General features: G+C 38.3%; 1 pseudogene; it reads right to left on the bottom strand.

Annotated features, from left to right (window-relative positions):
• Positions 1 to 457: 457 nt before the first annotated feature.
• LOC124620183 overlaps positions 458 to 6,000 on the bottom strand; it is a 350,456-nt pseudogene continuing 344,913 nt past the window's right edge.

The following is a 6,000-nucleotide window of genomic DNA, read 5'->3' as shown; positions in this document are numbered from 1 at the left end:
CTCCCCCCAAAACATTGCATGAATTATGCTCTTGGGTACCACACCTCATTATTTGCATATAAAATGTGGAAAGTTGACAAAAACAGAATGTTGAGCTTGTCAGTATCTCAAACAATTGGTGATCAACACAGTGCTTTAATTTGGTTTCTGTCTGATTTACCACTTTTGTCACTTAATATTGTGCATGTTGCAGGGTATGAGCAGCTCTTTGCTTCACTCTCCTTAGAATACATTCATCATGGACACATCACACAGAGGAAAATTTAAGGAGAGAATATTTGTTATGTGCAGAGCATAAGGAGTATAGAATTTTTATATCTGAAGACAAATATTATTTTATTGCTAATATGTCTAAGACTTGCTTATTTCTTTCAGTGAACTTTTTATTTTTAAAACATTGATGTTTCTGATATTAAGGTTACAGATAAGGATTACTGAAGCATTTCCTGTAAAAATTTTACATACTGTGCAGTTCCATGGAAACTGTAGTATCTGTTCCATTAACAGGTATCCTCAGCAGTTTCATGCTTACAGGCGTGCCATTTTTGCTTTCTTCCTCTGCACCATAATTCATTACATCTTCTTGTTGAATATCATTTTTAGTTTCAGGTTTATTCTTGCACTGCGAGAGATACTTGTAACCAAAGAAGGCAGAGAGCAGCACTAAAATAAGAAATAGGTATAAGTAATGCAATATCATTTATGGGTTTAATGTACAGTACATTTAATATGAAACAAAAGTAACTTTTTTAAAATAACTTTAATTTGTATCATGTATGAAAACAGCTATTTCAGGTAGCAGTACATTATTCATTGTATATTGGAGACCATTACTCAACATAAAGTTTCCAGTAGATTGAAAAGTTTTCTTTCTATGGCCGTTCAGTATGAATCAGGATGGAGTTTCCTTTATGCTATTCAGTTTTATTTCTGTGAATTTCATCACAACAGCAACTGTTTATATGGTTCTGAGTGTGCTGTAACCTCTGCTTTAGATTATACTTGCAGAAATATTGTTATAAGGAAATGGAGCTATTTGTGACTTTCTGGCTGCATAAGGTCTTCGATATTTTCTGAGTAATTTTCACAATGTAACAGACAGTTTTACCCTTGCACAGTCTGCTACAGTCTCATGGAACTTTAAACTCTAATCATTATTCTCTCTGGTAGCCGCTAGTAAGGGTTTCCAACATTTCTGTGGTGCTGAAATCTATGGACTTCAATGTTACCTTCCCTCATATGTATTCATAAGTCTATTAATTCAGTGTGATGGGGAACAAGTGCATTTCAGCATCCTCGCATAAACCAAGTCAATATGAACATTAAAAAAATACCATAGCATCCTCTTGTAAAGACAATGACACCAGAAAAAACCTTATTAATAAACTGAAGTTGGCTAACTACACAGACCAGGCACATTAATAATGACCACTGCCTATTTCCAATGTCAACTCACAATAACTTCACACAGAGAGCAAGTGTCAGCATTAGCATTGTAGGTTATATAAAGCATGTCAAAAGAGATGAGAAAAACAGTGCAGTCACTGGCTTAATGCAAAAACAGAAGCAATTTAGATGACATCCAACAGGATATCAACACTGGCTTTTGGGCAAAGTGCAAAAGCATTTCCAAAATGGCTCAATTTGTAAACTGATCATGTGCCGCCATGGTAAAAGTATACCATGCTTGGCAAAATGGTGCTATCTAAAACCAGTGCTGAGGCAACTGTTGTGCACTATGGGCCATAGATAGCAGGGCTGAATGACAACTGTGGAGATACTTATGGTGAACAGATGTGCAACTGTTGAGCAACTGACCACCCAGATGAACCAATGGGCTACACTCAGTGTCTACTCAATGACTGTTCAGTGAACATTGCAGTGTATTTGCCTCTGCAGCAAGCGCCTGGTTCATGCCCCCCATGCTGACTGCTGTTTGTTGATGAAAAGGGCTGCAATTTTCATGCCAGTACTGCAACTGGATGCCTGTTGTGTGCCGACAGGTGGCGTTTTCTGATCAATCATGTTTTACACTCCGTCAGACAGATAGCTGTTGGCATGAAACATCTGAAAGCAATGGGTCCAGGATGGAGAATGGAGCATTATGATCTGGAGAATATTTTCATGGCATTCCCTGACTGATCTTATCATTCTGGATGACACATTGGATCAACATAAGTATGCATCTATCCTTGGAGACTATGTCCACCCCTATATGCAGTTTGTTTTTTTCTCAGAATGGTGGCATCTACCAGCAGGACAATGCAATGTGTCACCAAACTCATAGTGTATGTGCATGGTTAGAAGAGCACCAGGATGAGTTTACTGTATTACTCAGACCACCAAACTCCCTGGATTCAAACCCAATCAAGATTCTGTGGGACCATCTTGATCAGGCTGTTCGCATCATGGATCCTCAAAGAGAAATGCTAGCAGCTGGCCATGGCACAGGAGTGGGAATAGCTCCACATCCCTGTCGGTACCTTCCAGACTCTCTTCCTGTATGACTTGCAGTGATCTGCACTGCAAAACGTGGTTTATTGAGGTTTTTGACAGGTGGTCGCATTAATGTGACACAATAATAAACCTCACTGTTGTAATTCTTCATGCTTTGCTGGTGATCTGTTGACATGTTGAAGTGTTCTGCCATATTTCAGTGTCATCCATGCACAATATTTTGACACTGTGACTTATTGTCTTCATCATGTGCTAAGTGAGACTGCTCATCAATACTTCATTATTTAATGACCAATGCAATTAGTTTATTGTGCTACACAATCCAATGAATGTTTTAGGGAGAAGTCTTTGAAACATGGAAAGAAATTAGAGTACAATAAAACCACTAAAAGTTATGGAATATACTGATATTATAGTGTAGCATGAATTACATAACTATTTATTCAGACATGAAATGGATAATCACTGAGGCTCTGTTATAGGTAAAGCAGCTGACAGACTTTGATTCATTCGTAGGATACTGGAAAAGATGCAGTTTGTCTAGAAAGGAGACTAGGACATTTACATCCGATTCTAGAATATTGAATAAGTATACAAAGGAGGGCATCACAAATGTTCACAGGTTTGTGTGACTCATAGCAGAATGCCACAGAAATGCTGAAAAAGCTGACTTGACAAATGACTGAAGATAGACACCAATTATCACACAAAAGCCTCCTTACAAAGTTTCAAGAACTGATATTAAGAGATGATTTTAGAAATATAGTTCAGCCCCCTCTGTGTCACATCTGTAGGGACAGAAAAGACAAGAACTGATTAATTACAGTACACACAAAGGCATTTAAGCAGTTATTATTTCTAGAATACAGTAGGAGGAGTATGTTCAACAGTAAATTCCATGCTTTTTCCTTGACCATCATGGGTTGATGAATTCTGTATTCCTCTAAACATCTAAATCTTTTTTCTGCATGAACATTAAACTTTTGAAGTGTTTGTAGATGCTTTCCCACTCCAGTGTTATAATCATGTATTGCATTACTAGCAACAACAAATGAAAATCATTAATATATTTTAATGAAAAGAATTATAAAAACCAGTTAAAGAGGTCTCTAGAAGACAGACAGAGAATTCAAACCCATATTTTAAATTGCTAAACCTTTTCAGGGGCAGAAGTGGACTACAATTTACTGGTTATTGATTATGAACTACACATTAAAACTGAAGAAATTGGAAAAAGATAGGAAAATAATGATGTGAGAACTGAATAAATTTTAAGAACCAGAGGTTTGTTGAGAGTTTCAAAGATAGCATTAGGCAACAATTCACTGAAACAGGTGAGTGGAATACAATACAAAATGAATGGGTAGCTTTGATAGACAATATACAGAACCCATGGTCTAGAGGTAGCATCTCTGATAAGGGATCAAAATCTCTGGGGTCTGAATCCAGCCACTGCCAAAATCTTGAACAAAAATCATCAGCAATAGCAGCCAAAGAGTTGCGGTATAAGAATTCTCCTTTGTTCTACCAATGACCATGTCAAAGGAGGTGGAGGAGAGGACAGAAGTTCATAGTAGAAATAAGAATAAAGAAAGACTGATTCAATTCTGCAATAAATTACAGCTGGAAATAGTGAATATATTGTTCAAAAATCACCTGAGGGGGAGGTATATTTGGTAAAGGCCCAGATACACGGAAAGAGATTGGCTGAATTACATAATGGTCAGGTGGATATTCCGAAATCAGATGTTGGATTGCAAGATGTTCCCTTGAGCAGATATATAAACAAATTTAGTAATGATGAAGAGTGGGCTGATGTTCAGAAAAGTTCCAGAAAAATCAAAGTGGAAAGAAATGAGGCACTGAGGAATGATGTGGTGTGTTTGAATTTCTTTAGGTTGTAGATGCTATGATAATGAATACCACAGCAGGCGATTCAGTTGAAAACAAATGGACATATCTAAATGGGCAGTCACAAAAGCTGGACGGACAGACAAACATAGGAACAAAGATCGTAACTGAAGAAACCTTGGGTAAAAGAAGAAATACTTCAACTGATTGACAAAAGAAGGAAATCCAAAAATGTTCAGGGAAAGACATGAATACAGCAATATAAGTCATTTAACAAAGAAAGAAATAGAAAGTAGAGGGAAGCAAAGGTGAAATACACGCAGGAAAAATGTGAAGAAATCAGAAAAAAATAGTCCATGGAATGACAGCATATAGAAAAGTCAAAACAATCTTTGGTGAAATTAAAAGAAGAGACATCGATATCAATAGCCATCACCTTCATTTGCTCTTTATCCAGCATCAGGCAAGACTGGGACATTCCTTGGTACTGATTGAAGAGATCATGGGCATACTGCTGGTCCATAGTGTCCACCAGGCATAATACTCCAGTTATCAGACATGTCGCCATTATCAGGTGCATTGATGAACTGAGGGCACGCAGTTGACGTATATCCCCTCATGCAGCAATTTCATGGAGATGCTTTTGTTGGTATCTGTGGAAGCATTGACATTGTTGCCCTGTCTGGTAGCATCGATGTTGCTGCTCTGTCAGCCCTGGTTGCCTGTTTGGTGGGCATCTTCTTAATAGGACCCAGTGCTGGTTTTCAGCTTTGCTGAGATTATAACTGTAGTTCCAATTGATAAGATTATCCCTGGTGTGAATTTCATTGGCTTCTCTAACAACACTGTCCCAATATTTGCAAGTCAGCACTAAAATCCTTGTACAGTTGTATGTGATTGCACGATATTCTGACAAACACTGAGTGCTGTGTGACCACTGAGTTGTTGGGTTACATTAATTAAGTGTACTGCTGGTGTCTTGGCATTGGTCTTCAATGGTGTCCACTGCTTGTCCAATATATGTCATGCCACATTGGCACAGAATCTGGTAATCTGGTACACCCTACCCATCCACAAACCGAGGACGTCTTTGACATTCCCCAGTAATACCTGTCTTTTATTGAGTGGGCATCTTACATAGTTCTTTTTCAGTATGCAAATGACTTTTCCCAATAGCACACCAGGATATGGTACAAAGGTTGTGGCTACCCCTTTCTCTGTGATTTCTTCCATCTCCACAAAGAGTGAACACTTAATCTGCTATTCTGTGTACCCATTTTTTTGGAACACAGTTCTGAGACATTACAGTCCCTGCAGCAGGCCCTCTGCACCTTAGGTGGTGTGCACTCATTTAGTAGTGGTTTTAGTAACCCAGGTTAGTGGCAGCAGGACATACAGGTGAGTGTGCATTTTCTTCCAATCCATGCATTTTCTTCCAATACACACCTTCACCCAAGGTGCTCTCAGCAATTCTCTTGATTATAGCCTCCAAGAATGGTAGTCTTCCTTCTTCTTTCATCTCCAATGTGAATTTGATGTCAGGATCTATAGAGTTCAGATGTACAAGGAAGTTAAGGAGTTTGTCTCTGCCATGAGACCAGAAGATGCACATGTCATCCACATAATGGAAAAAGCAGATGGGTTTCCATTTGGATGACATCAGGGTCTCTTCCTCAAAATGCTTCATATACC

This window comes from Schistocerca americana, chromosome 6, assembly GCF_021461395.2.
Source record: "Schistocerca americana isolate TAMUIC-IGC-003095 chromosome 6, iqSchAmer2.1, whole genome shotgun sequence".
NCBI lineage: Eukaryota > Metazoa > Arthropoda > Insecta > Orthoptera > Acrididae > Schistocerca > Schistocerca americana.
Note: the sequence above shows the minus strand (reverse complement) of the source record. Positions and strands in the feature narration are given on the sequence as shown.